This window comes from Dipodomys merriami, unplaced genomic scaffold (genome assembly GCF_024711535.1).
Source record: "Dipodomys merriami isolate MVZ:Mamm:240054 unplaced genomic scaffold, mDipMer1.0.p SCAF_85, whole genome shotgun sequence".
Taxonomy (NCBI): domain Eukaryota; kingdom Metazoa; phylum Chordata; class Mammalia; order Rodentia; family Heteromyidae; genus Dipodomys; species Dipodomys merriami.
The window spans coordinates 4459106-4477898 of NW_027206457.1; positions in this window are offsets into that span (position 1 = coordinate 4459106).

The following is an 18793-nucleotide window of genomic DNA, read 5'->3' on the forward strand; positions in this document are numbered from 1 at the left end:
ATCCTCCTAGATTCCCTCCGTATATGTGGTTAAGATGTATATTGCTTTTTTATTTTTATTTTTTTGTCAGTCATGGGGCTTGAACTCTGGGCCTGGGCACTGTCCCTGTGCTCTTCAGCTCAAGGCGAGCACTCTACCGCTTGAGCCACAGTGCCACTTCCTGTTTTCTAGTGGTTTATTGGAGATGAGTCTCACGGAGTTTCCTGCCCCAGCTGGCTTTGAACCGCGATCCACAAATCTCAGCCTCCTGAGTAGCTAGGATTACAGTCATGAACCACCAGCACCCGCCGTGTTTTACATTTTAAATGAAGCTCACACAAGGTATATTCTATTCCCAATAATGTATCATATGTGACATACTTGTTCTTAGTTCTGTTACTAGGTAAGTAGGAATAATTATGAAAACTTGGACAATTTCAACTCCATCACTAGTGCTGTCTCACTTGAACTGCACCTCCACATCCAGCTTTTGACTAGTTAATTGTAGATAAGAGTCTCATGGACTTTCCTGCCTGAGCTGGCTTTAAACTCTACCTGCCAAGTAACTAGTTACACACATGAACTACTAGCACTTGGCTCAGCTTGTTATGTTTATTTTATTTTTGATGATAGCCAATCTCACTGTGGTGAGATGGAATCTCAATGTGGTTTTGATTTGAATTTCTCTGAGGGATAAAAGGTTGTACATTTTCATGTATTTATTGCACATTTTGCTTCTTTATTTGAAAATCTCTTCGAATCATTTGCCCATTTATTGTTGCTATTATTTGTATATTCTGGATATTAACCTTCTCTCAGATAAATTGCTAGCAGATTTCATTTTTCCCATTCTAAAGGCTGTCTCTTCACTCTGATAATTATTTCCTTTGCTGTGCAGAAACTTTTTTATTTGATGCAACTCATTTGTCATTTTTGTTCTTATTTCCTGATCTTTTTGGAGTACTATTCATAAATTTCTGTTTATGCATGTATCCTGAAGTATCTCTTCTGTAGTTTCAGCGATTCATGATTTAAGCTAAGGACTTAGATTCATTCTGAAAGGATTTTGGTCCATGGTATAAGTTAGGCTTCTACTTTCAAGCAGCTACCTGTAGATAACTAGGTTTTCAAGCGCCATTTGTTAAGTAGGCTTCTTTCTTTCTTTGTTTCATTCTTTGTTCGTTCTTTGTTTCTTTCCTTTTTTCTTATCTCAGCTGGACAAAATTTGCTTCTGCAGAAGGGTGTGACATCAGCACCTCTCCCCCCGACATTAGGCTGTCTTTTCACCATTATATGTTTTGGGTGACTTCGTTGAAAATCAGGTTCGTGTACCTATGTGGGTTAATTTTGGAGTTCTGTATTCTACTCCACTTGTTTACGTATCTGTCTTGTGCCACTACCATATTGTTTTTATTACTTATGATTCTGTAGTATAATTTGAAGTTATTATTGTGGTACCTCCAGGACTGTTCTCTTTTGCTCATGTGTATTTCAGGACTGTTATTCATTTATGTGTACGAATATTGAAGTATTGGGGGGACATTTCAGGGAATTGGTAGATCACTTTCAATATATATTTTATACCCTGATACTTTGCAAAAGTTTCAGATCAGCTTGAGTTTGGGAGTGGAATCCACAGGGTTCTTTAAATACAAGATCATGTCATCTGCAGAGAGGGAGAGTTTTACTGCATCTTTCCCTATTTGGATCCCCTTTATGTTTGCATCTTGTATTATTGCTCTTGCTAGGCATTCTAATAATAAACTGAAGAGAAGTGGAGTGAGTGGACATCTTTGTCTCATTCCTGAGTTTAGAGGAAATGGGTTTAGCTTTTCACCATTAAGTATGAAGCTGGCTGTAGGTTTGTCATATACAGCCTTAATTATATTGAGGAATATTCCATGGATTCCTGGTTTTTCTGGAGCTTTCATCATAAAGGGGTGTTGGATCTTGTCAAATTCTTTTTCTACATCTATTGAGATAATCATGTGATTCTTACCTTTGCTCTTGTTGATGTGATGAATTATATTAATTGATTTGCATATATTGAACCAGCTTTGCATCCCTGAAATGAATACTTTTGATCATGGTGTATGATTTTTTTGATGAGTTGTTGAAGTAAATTGGCCAAAATTTTGTTGAGAAGTTTTGCTTCGATGTTTATCAAAGAAATGGGTCTATAGTTCTCTTTCTTTGATGAGTCTCTGCCTGGTTTTGGGATGAGTTACAATGGCTTCATAGAAAGAGTTTGGTAATGAACTTTCACTTTCAATTTCATTGAAGAGTTGGAGGAGTATTAGTGTGAGTTCTGCTTTGAAGGCCTTGTAAAATTCAGTTGTAAATCCATCTGGTTTTGGGCTTTTCTTGGGTGGGAGTTCTCTTATTTCTGTTTCTATTTTGATGCTTGATATGGGTCTGTTAAGTTGGTTTAAGTCATCTTGGTTGTGTTTGAGCATGTCCAGATTTGCTAGAAATTTGTCCATTTCTTCCAGATTCTCAAACTTGTTAGCATAAAGGTTTGAGAAGTATTCCCTTATAATGTTCTGAATCTTGGTTGCTTATTTTTTTTTTTGGCAGTCATGGGGCCTGAACTCTGGGCCTGGGTGGTGTCCTTCAGCTCTTCAGCTCAAGGCTAGCACGCTACCACTATGAACCACAGCATGCCACTTCCAGCTTTTTCTGCTGGTGCTGAGGAATTGAACCCAGGGCCTCACACATGCAAGGCAAGCACCACTGAGCCAACTTCCCAGCTCCATCAATCTTGGTTGTTTCTGTGGTGATGTTTCCATTCTCATTTCTGAGTTTGTTTATTTGAGTGTGTTCTCTCTTTTTCTGATAAGATTTGCTAAGGGTCTGTCAATTTTCTTAAGTTTTTCAAATGACCAACTCTTTGTTGTTGTTATTGTTGTTGTTGTTTGCTGAAATAAGGATAAAGTATAACCCATTGTAACAATGAGATGTACAAAACACTATGTTGAAAATGAGCTTTACAACTTTGTGAGGGGAGGGAGGAGATGGGGAGGTGGGGAGGAAATGGATGGTAGGGGAAAAACAAAGGAGGGGTAACACTGCTTAATAGGAAATGGACTCATTATCTAGCTCATATCACTGTCACACCTCTGTACTGTATCTTTACAATAATATATATATATATATATATAGAGAGAGAGAGAGAGAGAGAGAGAGAGAACTGTTTTGTTGAGTTTTTCTATGTTTTTTTGGACTCTAATTCGTTAAATTCTGATTTAATTTTAATTATTTGTTTCCATCTACTGAATTGGGATTTAGCTTGTTGCTCTTTTTCAAGGAGCTTCAGGTGCCTTGTTAAAGTGTTGGTTTCAGATCTCTCCAATTTGTAGATGTAGGAATTCAGAGCCATAAACTTGCCTCTGAGTACTGCCTTTGCTGTGTCCCAGAGGAGCTGGTAATTTGTGTCTTCATTTTTGTTGAATATCATGAACATTTGAATTTCCTTTCTAATCTCTTCCATGAGCCACTGGTGGTTCAACCATGTGTTGCTCAGCATCTGGTCGATGTGTTACAGGATTTTCTTTGGTGGCTTTTAGTGTTGAGTTCTAATTTTATTCCCTTGTGTTCTGAGAGAATGCAGGGTATAATTTCAGTGTTTCTGAATTTGGACAAATTTGCTTTATGACCCAAAATGTTGTCTATTTTGGAGAATTTTCTCTGTGCTGCTGAGAAGAATGTGTATTCTGATTTTGCTGGGTGATATATTTGGTAGATGTCTGTTAAGTCTAGTTGATCTACGCAGTTGTTTAGAACTGAGGTTTCTCTGTTGAAATTTTGCCGGGTTGATCTATCCACCGTAGATAGTAGTGTGTGAAAGTCCCCAACAATTAAAGTCTTTGGATCTATGTGTGATTTTAGGGAAAGTAGTGATTCTTGAATAAATTTGGTGTTTCATTGTTTGAAGAGTAAATATTTAGAATTGTAATATCCTCCTGAAGGAGAGATCCCATAATTAGTATGTAGTGACCTTCATTATCTCTTCTTGCTAATTTTAATTTGCAATCCATTTTACCTGATATTAAGATTGCAACTCCCAACTGTTTATGGGGGCCATTTACTTGGAAGATTTAATGCCAGCCTTTCACTTTCAGGTTATGTTTGTTTTTGTTGGCAAGGTGTGTCTCTTGAAGGCAGCAGATAAAAGGATCTTTTTTTTTTTTGATCCAACTAGACTATCTATGTCTCTTTATTGGAGAGTTAAGTCCATTAATATTGAGAGTTAGGACTGCCATGTTATGTACTTTCTTGGAAGCTGTGCCAACTGGATTCTTCTTATGATTCTTGTATTCTCTATTTGGGGGGTTGTTTCTTTGCCCTTATCATGTCCTTGTTGGTTTTCTGTGTGTAGGACATCTTTAACTATCTTTTGTAGGGATGGTTTGGTGGAAATATATTGTTTCCGTTTTTCTTTGCTGTGGAAGGTTTTTATTTGTGCTTCTGTTATGAAGGAGAGTTTAACTGGGTACAGTATTCTTGGTTGATAGGTATCGTTAGGACATGGCATACATCATTCCAGGCTCTTTGTGCTTTCATTGTCTGCTGTGAAATCTGAAGTTATTCTGATTGGTTTTCTTTGTAGATGGTTGATCTTTTCTCCCTGACAGCTTTAAGGATCCTTTCCTTGGTCTCATTTGATCCTGTGGGGATTACAATGTGACGGTGGGATGTACTATTCTGTTTTGGTCTATTTGGAGTTCTAAAGGCTTCTTTTATCTGAATGGGCCTAGCTTTTTTGCAAGTTTGGGAAGTTCTCTGCTAGGATCCTGTTAAATAAATTTCCTAGACCTTTGACTTCTTTCTCTAGGCCCTCCTCTACACCAATTAGCCTTAAATTAGGCTATTCAATTATATTAGGCTATTCAATAAATTAGACTATTCAATTATATTGAATAGATCTATCATATTTTTTGGATTTGTCTCAAGTATTTGTTTGTTCTTTCTCTATAATTCTACGCTCTCTTCAATCCCAGAGATTCAATCTTCTGCATGGTCTAACCTACTTTCTACTTTTTTTATTTCCTGTCCTTCTAATTGTCTAGGTTTGGTGGCTTCAAATTCTTTGTTGGAGCTGTTTTAGATTTTGTATGGATTTCTTTACCTCCTTAATTTGGTTTTCAGTGTTCATTCTCCAATCCCTTAGTTGATTGGTTATAGTTTCATGGGACTCCCTTTCCTTCTGGTGGGCTTCATTCAGCATTCCCTTTGTGGCCTCCGTGGATTTCTCCAGCTTTCTGTTTGTGGATTCCATGAATGCCTCTATTAATCTTTTTTTTTCTCATCCTGTTTACACAATTCCTATATTAATCTTTGATTAGCTTCCTCATGCTAACGGATCACCTGTATTAATCTTTGGTTAGCCTCATCGTGCTCACACAGAGACCTTTGAAGGCTTTCAATCTTTCCACTCACCATATTTACCAGTAGTGTTTGTAGAGCATTTTGGGAACTCTTGTCTGGATTTTTCATTAACTGCATTGTTTCCTGATTAGCATATTTGGGACTTGAGATACCTGTACTTGCCATTTTTCTTGTGTCTTGTTCTATGCATTTGTGTATGAAAGCTAAAGCAATTCCATTCTAGAACACTATTTTAAGGCAAGCATCAACCAGAGCCCTGTAGTTGCACAGGTTGTTTAATGCAGTCAAAATGAGTATAGATACAATCTAGTTCAACAGATACAATCTATTTCTACAACAAACAACTATGGATAAGTGGATAAGAAAGTTAAAGAAGGAGTCAGCAGACTAGAAATTAATAGGATTAGGGAGAATTGTGGAGAGAAAACAAGATTGGAGGAATGTGGGGAGGGAAAAGGAGAGAGGGATTCAGACAAAAGAAAAGGATAGAAAAGGAAGAGAGATTAAAAAAGGAAAAATTAAAAATAAAAAATGTAAAAATAACACTTAAAATTTTATAAGTATAAATAAATAATACTACAATTAAAATAGTTAAACCTGAGAGTTTGTGAATTGAGTAATGGATATCTAAAATAAGTATGCACACAATGAAGGATAAGGCCTAATAATCTAAGATGTGTGTATATATGGGGATGAACAGAATAGCCATTAAGTCATGCAAAAAAAAAAAAAAAAAAGACCAAAAGGGAAAAGAGTAAAAAGAATTTTTAAAAACACACACACCTAAAATAAAAATGATGAAACAAAATAGAAAATAATTTTTTAAGTTTTAAAAAATTAGGTAGAAAAAAAGAGTTCTTCGAATATTTTGGGGGGGCAGCGGAGGCATATTGTGTCTCCGCTGTGTCCATAACCAGTCTCTTTGCAGAGTCTCTGGTTTGCTTGTGGTGTTTGGTTTTCCTGTGGCTTGAATGTTTTCTTAAATCAGTTTGTTTGAGGAGGCAGAAAGAAGCTCTGCTTTACCAAGAACTTTATGTGCGTCCTCCCAGGCTAGTTCAGTGGGAGGGAGATCTGCTTTGAGTACACAAAAGAAGGAGACAAATGGCTGTTTCCTCTCACTTGGAGTTGCTGTGATGGGCTAGGTTGTGGGTAGGGTTGAGGCCTGTCAGCAATCAGTAGCTTTCCTCTGAGGGGCTCACTCCTGAGATACTCACAGAACCCAGCCTGGAGCCATTCTCAGGATTTACTTTTACTAAGTTTCAATTGTTTCTCTTTTACCCCTCTGCCACTGGGTCTGTTGCCTATGCTGCAGGAGGGTCAGCTTCTGGTTCTGTTTACCGAATGAAGAAAGTCACTACCCTGGGGGCAGGACAACTTTCCTCTGGGTGGAGCTGAGCCCTACAGGTCAAGTACCTTTGACCTGTTGAATGTCTCTTATTGTCTTTTTCCAAGACCTGAGTTATGTGCTCTGGCCAGGTCTTTGTGAGTATCAAACATAGAGTTCTCCTCCAGTGTTGGGGGAGGGTCTACCTTCCCACTGCTGCTCCATGAGAAGGAGTCAGGATGTCTTAGGGGTATTCACACCTTTTCCTTGGTTTCCAGGCTGTCCACAGTCTGTGACTGTCAGTGGGCAACAGGATGAAGATTTCTACTCCTTGTCAGTTCTTGCTGGTGGTAAGTAGAATCCACTCACACTCCACCTCTGGCACCTTTGTCCCAGGCTCTCTCTGTTGATATGACAACCACAGCAGCAGCCACTGCAGCAGCAGTCTCCGCCGCCGCTGCCAGAGACACAGATGAGTGAGCACATCTGTCAACTTAACCATACTGCCTATATTTTTCCTTTCTGGCCAAATTCTCTGTACTAGGATGGTACCAAATTCTCTGTACTATGATGGCACACTTGGTGTGACTCTCTAGCCTTGGACTTTTCTCTATAACACTAAAACTGGTTTCTATGTGAGAGCTTGTTTAGCCTCCAGCTTCTCTGCCATCTTCCATCAGACTCTATTTCGTTATTTGTGACCTTTTTATTTTTTCTCATATCTTACTGGCTAAGAATCCAAGCATTATATAGAATAAGAGAAGAAATAGTGGCCAAACATGGTGGCATATGCTTGTAATCCCAGCTACATGGGATGTAGAAAGAGAACAATTGCACTTTGAGGCCACCAATGTCACAAAAGCTGGTGAGACCCTTTCTTAAAAGAACAAGCTGACCAGAACAGGACATCCCACCATCACATTATAATCCACACAGGATCAATTCAGACCAAGAAAAAGATCCTTAAAGCTGTCAAGGAGAAAAGATCAATCACCTATAAAGGGAAAACAATTAGAATCACCTCAGAATTCTCAGCAGAGACAATCAAAGCAAGAAGAGCCTGGAATGATGTATGCCATGCCCTAAAGACAAACAACTATCAACCAAGAATTCTGTACCCAGCTAAACTCTCCTTTATAACCAAAAGTCAAATAAAAACCTTCCATAGCAAAGAAAAATTGAAACAATATATCTCTACCAAACCAGCCCTACAAAACATTCTTAAAGATGTCCTACACATAGAAAACCAACAAGACTACAATAAAGGCCAAGAAACTGCACCCAAACAGAAATCCAAGAACCATAGGAAGAACCCAGTTTTTGCAGCCCCCAAGAAGGTGAATAAAATGGCAGGAACTCCCAAATTCCTCTCAGTCCTATCTCTCAACATTAACAGACTTAACTCTCCAATTAAGTGACATAGACTAGTTGGATTAAAAAGCAAGACCCTTCTATCTGTTGCCTTCAAGAGTCACACCTTGCCCATAAAAACAAATGTATTTTGAAAGTGAAAGGCTGGAACAAAATCTACCAAGCAAATGGCTCCCATAAACAGGCCGGAGTTGCAATCCTAATATCAAATAAAATAGACTTCAAATTAAAATTAGTGAGAAGAGATAAAGAAGGTCACTACATACTAATTAAGGGATCTCTCCTTCAGGAGGATATTATAATTCTAAATATCTATTCGCCAAACAACGGAGCACCCAAATTATCCAAGAAACACTACTTTTCCCTCAAATCCCACATAGATCCAAAGACATTAATTGTTGGGGACTTTAACACACCACTTTCCCCATTAGATAGATCAACTCAGCAAAAACTCAACAGAGAAACCACAGATCTAAACAACTGCATAGATCAACTCGATTTAACAGCCATCTACTGAATATTTCACCCAGCATCATCAGAATACATGTTTTTCTAAGCAGCACATGGAACATTTTCCAAAATAGACCACATTTTAGGCCACAAAGCAAGCTTGCCCAAATTCAGAAACATTGAAGTTATACCTTGTATTCTCTCAGAACAACAAGGGAATAAAATTAGAACTCAACACCAAAAGCCACCAAAGAAAATCCTGTAACACATTGAGGCTGAACAACACACTGCTGAATCACGAGTGGGTCATGGAAGAGATTAGAAAGGAAACTCAGATGTTCATTATATTCAACAAAAATGAAGCCACAAATTACCAGCTCCTCTGGGACACAGCAAAGGCAGTACTCAAGGGCAAGTTTATAGCTCTGAGTTCCTACATCAACAAATTGGAGATATCTGAAACCAACAATTTAATGAGATATCTGAGCCTCCTTGAAAAAGAGCAGCAAGATAAACCCCAATCCAGTAGACAAAAAGAAATAATTAAAATTAAATCAGAATTAAATGAATTAGAATCCAAAAAAACCATAGAAAGAATCAACAAAACAAAGAGTTAATGAACTTTACAACTTTGGTGGGAGGGGAGGAGGTATGGTGGGGGGTGGGGGGAGGATGGGAAGGGATGGGAAGGGGAACAAAGGAGGAGGCTATAATGCTTGATAAGAAATGTACTCATTATCTTGCCCATGTAATTGTAACCCCTCTGTACAGTATTTTCACAATAAAAAAATTTAAAAATTGAAAAAAAGAACAAGCTGGAGCCAGGCACCAGTGGCTCATGCCTGTAATCCTAGCTATTCAGGAGGCTGAAATCTGAGGCTCATGGTTCAAAGCCAGCCTGGGCAGGAAAGGCCATGAAACTCTTATCTCCAATAAACTACCAGAAAACCAGAAGTGGCACTGTAGCTCAAGTGGTAGACCGCTAGCCTTGAGCTGAAGAGCTGAAGGACAGCACTCAGGCTCAGAGTTCAAGCCCCACAATCGACAAAAACAAAAAACAAAAAAACAAGCTGGACATGATAGCACATACCTGTAATTCCAACTACTTAGGAACAAACGGGGAGATTCATAGCTTGAGGCCAGACACAGAATAAAGCATGAGATCTTATCTGAAAAAAAAAAGAAGGGCTGGGGGGCTAGGGCTCAAGTGATAGAACTCTTGTCTAGCAAGCCTGAGGGTGTGCGTTCAACCCCCAGTACTTCTCTCCTCTGAAAAATACTGGGGAGAATGGCTACCCTTGTTTTTGTCCTGATTTAGAGCAAGTATTTTCAGTTTTCTTTATTTCAATACAATATTGTCTTATAAGAGCATAATTTGAAATATTTATAGTAGTGAATTATGATCCTTCTATTTCTAGTTCAGGGATTTTATCATGAATGGATGTTGAATTTGGCTAAAACCCTTTTATGAATCAATTGAGACAACCACATGATTTTTATTATTGAGTCTACTTATGTGCTGTGTTATTATTACTTATTTTTCATCAGTTGATCCATTCTGGAATGAAACACACTTGACCATTTTGGATGACTTTTCTAATGTGTTGTTGAATTTGGTTTGCAAGGGTTTTATTGAGGATTTTTGTGTCTGTGTTTATTAGAGAAATTAGTCCTTTCTTTTCTTTATTTTTTGTGGTGTTGTTCCCTTGTCCAGGTTTGGTATCAGGGCAATACTGACTTCATAGAATAAATTTGGAAGTGTTTCTTCTCTTTCTACTATTTTTAGGAGTGTTGGTGCTAGTTTTTCTTCAAATGCTTGCTCAAGTTCAGCAATAAATCCATAGACTATTGAACTTTTATTTACTGGTATATCTTTTATTGCTGCTTCAATCTCATTGCTTTTGAGACATGTTAGTTTGCCTATAATCCTTGTGATTCAATTTTAGAGGGTCACATATATCAAGAAATTTATGTCATTAAGATTTTCCAGTTTACTGATTGTCTTCCTAATGATCCTGTGTATTTTATTGATATTTTTTATTTTATTTTATTTTATTTGTGAACATACTGTACAGAGGGGTTACAATTACATGGGCAGGATAATGCATACATTTCTTACCAAGCATTGCAGCCTCTTCCTTTGTTTACCCTTCACCTCCCTTCCCAGCCTCCCCCCTCCACCCCAACCCAATCCTTCCCCCTCTCCCCCCCCCGACCGACATTGTAAAGCTCGTTTTTTTTTTGTTTGTTTTTTTTTTGTTGTTTTTTTTTTTTTTGGGTCCGGTTGTGGGGCCTGAACTCTGGGCCTGAGCGCTGTCCCTCAGCTCTTCAGCTCAAGGCTAGCGCTCTACCACTTGAGCCACAGCTCCACTTCCGGCTTTTTTCTTTTTTGCTTATGTGGTGCTGTGGAATCGAACCCAGGGCCTTGAGCATGCAAGGCAAGCGCTCTACCACTGAGCCACCTTCCCAGCCCTGTAAAGCTCGTTTTTGACATGACAATTTGTACTTCTCATTGTTGCAACAGGTCCACCTGAATCCTTAAACGACTTGTTTTTCCCCATCTCCTCCACAAGTTATACTGACATCAAATATAGTGAAAGCAGGGGTTATACTGTGGGGGAGGGACATACAAAGCAACAAAGAAATAATCTTATAAATGCGTTAGAAACACATGCATGAAAGAAAAAAAACATTAAAATACATATCTAAGGGTTCATTTTCCTAACATCACATTATCTGACCTTTTCCGCTTGACTCATACATATACTAGATATTGCAAATAAGGGAAACCATGGGACCTGTGTTTCTTTGGGCCTGGCTTACTTCACTTAATATAATTTTTTCCAAATTTTTCCATTTCCTAACAAATGGGGCAATGTCATTCTTTCTGATGGAGGCATAGAATTCCATTGTGTATATATACCACATTTTCTTGATCCATTCATCTACTGAAGGGCATCTGGGTTGGTTCCATATCTTAGCTATGGTAAATAATGCTGCAATAAACATAGTTGTGCTGGTAGCTTTAGTGTGGTCTTGTTTGTAAACATTTGGGTAAATGCCCAAAAGTGGAATTGCTGGGTCATAGGGGAGCTCTATGTGAAGTCTTTTGAGGAACCTCCATACTGCTTTCCAAAGTGGTTGAACAAGTTTACATTCCCACCAACAATGAAGTAAGGTTCCCTTCTGTCCACATCCCCTCCAGCATCTATTGTTTTTAGAGTTCTTGATTTTTGCCATTCTAACTGGAGTGAGGTGGTATCTCAATGTTGTTTTGATTTGCATTTCTTTTATGGCTAGATATGTTGAGCATTTCTTCATGTGTCTATTGGCCATCCTTCTTTCTTCTTCAGAGAAGTTTCTCTGTAAGTCTTTAGCCCACTTATTTATTGGGCAGTTGTTTCTTTGAGGATTTGTTGTTGGGGGATTTAATTTTTTTGAGTTCCAAGTGTATTTTAGATATGAGACCCTTGTCCGTTGTATGGCTAGTGAAGATCTTCTCCCAATCCGTGGGCTTTCTATTGATCTTGCTAGCTATGTCATTTGCCCTGCAGAAGCTCTGCAACTTTATGCGATCCCATTTGTCCAACCTTTCTTTGATTTGTTGTGTTTCCGGGTCTCTATTCAGAAAATTTCGGCCTGAGCCAAGGAGACCTAGGGTTTCTCCTATTCCATCCTGTAATGTTTTCAGAGTGTCTGCTTTGAGTTCAAGGTCTTTGATCCATTTGGAGTTGATTCTGGTACAGGGTGATATATAAGAATCTAGCTTTAGTTTTCTACATGTAGTTAACCAATTTTGCCAGCACCATTTACTGAAGAGGCTGTCTTTCTTCCATTCTATTGTTTTAGCTCCCTTATCGAAGATTAGATGGCTATAGTTCTGTAGGTTCATTTCTGGGTTTTCAATTCTATTCCATTGGTCCTGAGGTCTGTTCTTATGCTAATACCAAGCTGTTTTGATTACTATGGCTTTATAGTAGAGTTTGAAATTTGGTATTGATATTCCTCCAGCAGTGTTTTATTATTAATTTTAATGTATTTCTATATGATCTTATAAGATAAAAGACATTTCAACATTTTACATTTCTCAGACTTACTTTTTTTTGCATGAACTTTAATCCATTTTGGAAATATTCCGAAGATATTTGGAATGTGAGAAGAATGGGTATTCCACAATTATGGGATAGAATATTTTGTAGATGTTTGTTAAGTCTATTGATCTATAGTGTAGTTTAACTTTAAACTTCTTTGGATTTTTTTTTGTTGGAAGATTGGTCTATTGATAAGAATGGGGTGTTGATGACATCCACTATTATTGCATCTGAGCTTGTGTTTCCTTTTATGTCCAATAGAGATGTTTCATAAGATTGAGTGCACTAAATCCTGGGTGCATATATATTTACAATTTTACCTCTTCTTGGTGAATTTTACCTTATACTAATGCATAATTCCCCTTTTATATTTCTAATTTTGCTTTGAAGTCTTGTCAGCTGTGATTATGGTTACTTCTGCTTACTTTCAGATTCCAGCTGGCTGTTTTCCATCTTTTCATTTTGAGTCCGTAGATGTTTTACTACTAACATAAGTTTCTTATAATCTTGTTTTTAATTTATTAGGTCAGTTTAAGTTCTTTAATTAAATCCACTTATACTTAGGGCCTTTAGTGAGAGATATTTGCTAGCTTCTCCCACATTCTAGAGGCCTGCTGGTTTATTTAATTAATTAAGTTTGAATCTTTCCCAGTTTTTATTTATTTATCTAGTGGAAATTCTTTCCTGAGTTCTCATGCTTATGTATATCTTTTTTTTTCATGATCTCTGTGGAGTAACTACTTCTGCAGTGCTGACTTAATAAACATTACTTTAGCTTATGTTTATCCTGAAAGTTTAATCTTTTGAATTTGAAGAATAACTTTGCTGGATATATGAGTCTTGATTGGCAATTATTTTGTTTCAGGGATTAAAATACAGCATTCTAGTTCTTGTCTTTAGGGTTTTTGCTGAGAAGGCTGCTGTTATATAATATGGTTATCTTGTAACTTAGTGCATTTCTCTTGCAGTTTCTAGTATTCCTTTGTTCTGTACTCTTGGCATATTAACTGCTATTGGGGGTTCTATATGTCACATATATGAATGCTTATTTCTTCCTCTTGATCTGGGAAGTTTTCTGCTATAATTTCATTTAATAAATTTTTTATGTCTTTGTTCTCTATCTTGGTTCCCACTCACCACAAATTCAAATGTTTGGTCTTTTATTTGCATCGTATAGTTCTTGAATGTTGTAGTCATGATTGTTGTTGTTTTTGAGATTTCTATCTGAATATTATCACATTCCAATCTTGATGTTCTTTCTTCTGCTAGTCTATCAGTAATGCATACCACAGTTTTTTTTATTTGACTTCTTGAACCTTTCATTTCCAAGATGTGTTTTCTCTTCTTCAGAGTCTCAGTATGCTTCACTCAATTTCTAATTTAAGTAGTTGACTTTCTTGTGAATTCTTGAATTGACTTCCTTGCTTCATTCATCCCTTTGAGGTCACTGGACATTTTTTAAATTAAGCTTTTGAATTCTTTGATTTTTAACCTTTATACTTTATTTTGATTCAGTTATTGAAGAGCTGTGAACCTTTTCTCATTTCCTTGCATTTTTGTGTTTCTGAGTTGCAATTTGCACATCCAGTGGGATGGGCAGACATCTCTCTGCTTTTATTTGGAACTCTTCTTAGAAATAAGCTTTCTCTTGAGAGCTAAATCTCCAGTACCATTCAAAGAGTAGAAAAGAAAACCACTATGACAGCAACAACACTGTTCAAGCTGATACTCTATGAAGGCTGAAGGCCAGGCTAGCCAAAGGCCAATTCTCAACTTCAGGATTATGTTCACCTTAAAATTACACTTTCTTGTGTACATGGAGTCACTGTTGGCCTCAATCAACTTAGTGGTCTGTTGTCCAGGCAGATTTCCACCAACTCCACAGGTAGCCCCCTAGCTTGTGCATTCACAGTGGTGAATACTTCAATTGTGTTGGAAAGTAGGAAAGGCAAATGGAATGCTGAGATATGCACTGGGGAGAGAATGGGTAAACTTCCTTCCAAGTAGTAATCTTCCTTTCTGGATGGGAGAGGTTGGAGATATCAAAGATTTTCTATCAGGACCAACTAACAGCAAATCACACTCAAAAAGGAGTCAATACCAGCAGCTGTGCAATCCACTGGCCATGGACTCAGATCTCTTGGTCTCTGTAGTGATCACCATCAATGGGACTCATTCCTTGTCACAGAGGTCAAGACCATCCTCCACTACACTCTGCATAGTCAGAGTCTAAACTTTCCAGTAGGTCCATGTTCAACCCTTTCCCTCTCTGGGACAGCCAATCATGGCATTTGCCACTGAAACACTATGGTAGGGTGTTCCCAGGTGCCCTCACTTGCAATTGCTCTTGTTTTGGGACCCCTAGAGTAACTCAGTCTCAAACAGCAGGCTACCTTCTCAAGACGGCACCTGGCTATCACATTCCAAAATATGGAGAACAACACAATCTATTTCTTCTCCAACACTGTCCTGCCATACAGAAGGAATCATTGTCTCACCAAAATCCCCCACCAGATTTAAGACTTGATAAACTGTGGGCTTATTTTATAGCTGTCTTTTGTAATCAGGGCCTTTGGGCTTACCACATGGTTATGGCTTTGGCTTTCTCATCCCATTTGCTAGAGAGCCAGAGTTACCATTGGGGGCTGTTTTTCTACTTTTCTTTTTATATTCTTTCTGTTTTCTGCACTTTTTAGCTGTTCTGTCACGTCATTCCTCTCTCTCTCTCTCTCTCTCTCTCTCTCTCTCTCTCTCTCTCTCTCTCTCTCTCTCTCTCTCTGTCTCTGTCTCTGTCTCTGTCTCTGTCTCTCTCTCTCTCTCTCTCTCTCTGTCTCTTCCTGTCTTGCTGACCTTTATTATCTGAAATCTTTTTATTCAGAGTTACACATCTTCTAACCTGCCAACTTATCTCAGAAGTCTAAGTAGCTCACTTCCAGCCTTTTTTAAAGTTCTCCTGGAGGGAAGGGTTAGTATTATAGGATAGCTATAGCTTGTGAGTATCCCTTTATGTTGCATACCAAGTAAGAAGAAAAATTCAGCTTCATTGCTGAGACTCTTCATAAATCTAGACCTAACTCATGTTATAAATTGTCTCTCATTTATGCTAGTTAGGTCTTACAGGGACAAATGGGGGCAGAGAGATTTACCATGGTTTTCAACCTGTTTATTGTGCTGCCCTGCAGGCCATATCCTTTGCCTTTCTAAATATCTATGGACCTGAATCAGATGGAGGCTTCCATCTGATTTCTTGACTAATACACTCTCTTCTTGGTGAACCCTTCTTTGTGTGTCAACAGGAGTAAATGAGCACTATTTTTTTAGACAACATGTAACTTTACTTTTTCTTTCTCTTAGACCACTCTTGGCTTGGCTTATATCATGTGATTTGTGAATCACATAAATTTCTGAATTTCCAAGGCAGACATCACAAGCAATTTATTTCTAAAATCCCATGATGTCTAGCTCCAGTGGATTTGTTGAAGAAAATTCATAGTTCGGGGACTGTGTATATTTTATTAACCGTGGCACCTTGAATAAGTGTAGTTAGATATCTCAAAAAGGCTTTGAAGAGCAAGGAAATGGGCAAGACCCTGGGTTCATTCTGATTAAACTCCCAGAACCTTCCTCTTATTTCTCCAGCCTTGAGTCTATCACGAAGGCTATTTGTCATTCTCTGCCCAAAAGAACCTGCACTTATTGGATTAAAGTGACCTGGGCAGTTGCTAATCTGTGAGGCAATTTCAGGCCAACATTCTTGATGGCACTAATCATTTGTAAAAGCATCTGTGCAGTGACCTCTGGCGAATAACAGACTCTGGAGTAGGATGGTCCCCAGGAAGTTGTCTAGATTAGAAAAATACACTGAGGCCACACTTAAAGAATTAGATTCTGATACCAAGGACCATTTTTTTTTGTTTTCATTTTGTTTCTTTTCTCTGTGCTGCTGCTACTGACTCACTCCAGGACTCCATCTACCCAATCTCCTTCCCTTAGCCAGCAAATTAGCAAATCTTTCAGGAGCCAGGAGCATATGGGAAAAATTGAAGACAAAAAACTTATGAAAATCGTACTGGTAAGCCACCTTTGTCATTATGAATAATTACAATGCAGTATAGTGATTAATGACAAGAATATGTGTTCTAGAGTTCAGTTGCAAGGTTTGAAACTCGACTCTGTTAAGGAATGCTGAACAAGTTATCTGACCACTCTGAGCTTAGAGTCCTTATTTGGTAATGCAATCATGTGGATTTGGTCTTGTAGATAAGGAAGTGAGATCATGCAAAGAAAGTTCCCAGCATAGAGCCTGGCATATAGTAGCACTTAAAAGAATATTATTATTTTATGTCAATAAAGTATAAATCAGTTATGAATATATAATTGTTATCTTCAGTCAATTCAAAACATTTCTAATTTCATTTGATACATCTTCTTTCATGCATAGTATTATTATGATAACATAGAAGCATACTTCTTGAGTTCTAGGTTTATTAAGATGTAGTGAGTACATGCTTCAGTTTTCACAAAACAAGGTTATTTAAACATTTTATAATCATGCTAATTTTTTGTCTGACGTTTTTCTGCAGGGGGGGCATCTGGTCGTGGGGCCTGAACTCTGGGCCTGGGCACTGTCCCTCAGCTCTTCAGCTCAAGGCTAGAGCTGTACCACTTGAGCCACAGCTCCACTTCTGGCTTTTTTTTCTTTTTGCTTATGTGGTGCTGAGGAATCAAACCCAGGGCCTCATGCATGCAAGACAAGCGCTCTATCACTGAGCCACCTTCCCAGCCCTTTGCCTGACTTTTCAATGAAATATATTTTTAACTCTCCATTAAAATCATGGATTTCATTTCTTATTATTGCCCTGTTACTTTTACCATTATACATCTTAAAGTTACCTTAGATGCAGATACATACAAATTTGGAACTTTAGACCTTTCTAGTGATGGACAACATCACTCTGTGGTTATTTCTAGTGCTTTTTGTTTTTACTATGCCTTCTTGTAGCCCACTTCTTTGAATTACAATAAACATACAGTCTAGCCTCATTCTTCATGGATTTTGTATTTGTAGATTCATTTTCTCAATCAAACTCACTTATAGTTATGAAATCAACACATGGGATCACCATCAGGCATGTACAGAACAAATGGTAAGAAATCTGCTACATTGCACACAATGTAACCATTTTTTTATATTTTTTGTAAGTTTTCTGTAAATTCAATGTTAAAATGGTTCAAAAATATAATCCTAAAGGGCTATGTAGTGTCTCTAAGCACACACACACACACACACACACACACACACACACACACACACACACACACACACACACACACACACACACACACACACACACTTACAAGGCCTTATAGAGAAAACTTAGATAGTAGATAAACTTACTCAGGAACAAGATAAGATACTCTTGTTTGAGAAATCAAGGCAAAGAAACCAATAATATATATTCAACAATGTGTCTTTAAACATAAACTCCCAGAAAGTAATATTATTCACAGAGTAGTTGTTGTAAAGGATGTGAAAATAGACTCACAGGACTCTCACACAGAATTCCTCTTTGAAACAATGGCAAAGATTTTATTACAGCAGTTAAGACTGAAAATGACAAGAATTAATAGTACTTTTCATCATGTACTTAGAATTAATATTTATTACTTTGTCTGGAACATCTTGTATTTGTCATAAGAAATATATCTATTTTTCTCCATTATGGGTATATATTCAAAATTTTACGAATGTTACAGTTTTTATTTTCAACCATCGTCAAGAACTCATCTTAAAAACAGAATGGATAAAATAATCTATTATATTTGCCAACATAGTATTTTTGTTGCTCTTCCTTCAACTATGTATCATTTAATTCCCACCTGAAAAGTTTATTTTAGCCCATATTTTACATCATAATCTGGCAATGGCATCTTTATTTTAATTTTACCTAATGTCTTTTTCTCAAATGTATTCCAGAAAGACATTTTTGCTGGATATAGAATCTTGAGTCTTTGAGCATGTTAGAATTGTTCTACTTCCTTACTGTCTTCATGTTTTCCAGTAATAAATCTATAGTCATTCAACTTGTTATTTTGTATGTAATGTCTATTTGTCTCTGGCTCTGTCTCGGGTTTTGAGATGTGTTTGTGTGTGGAGTTCTTTGAATTTATCCTGTTTGAGGTTAGCTGG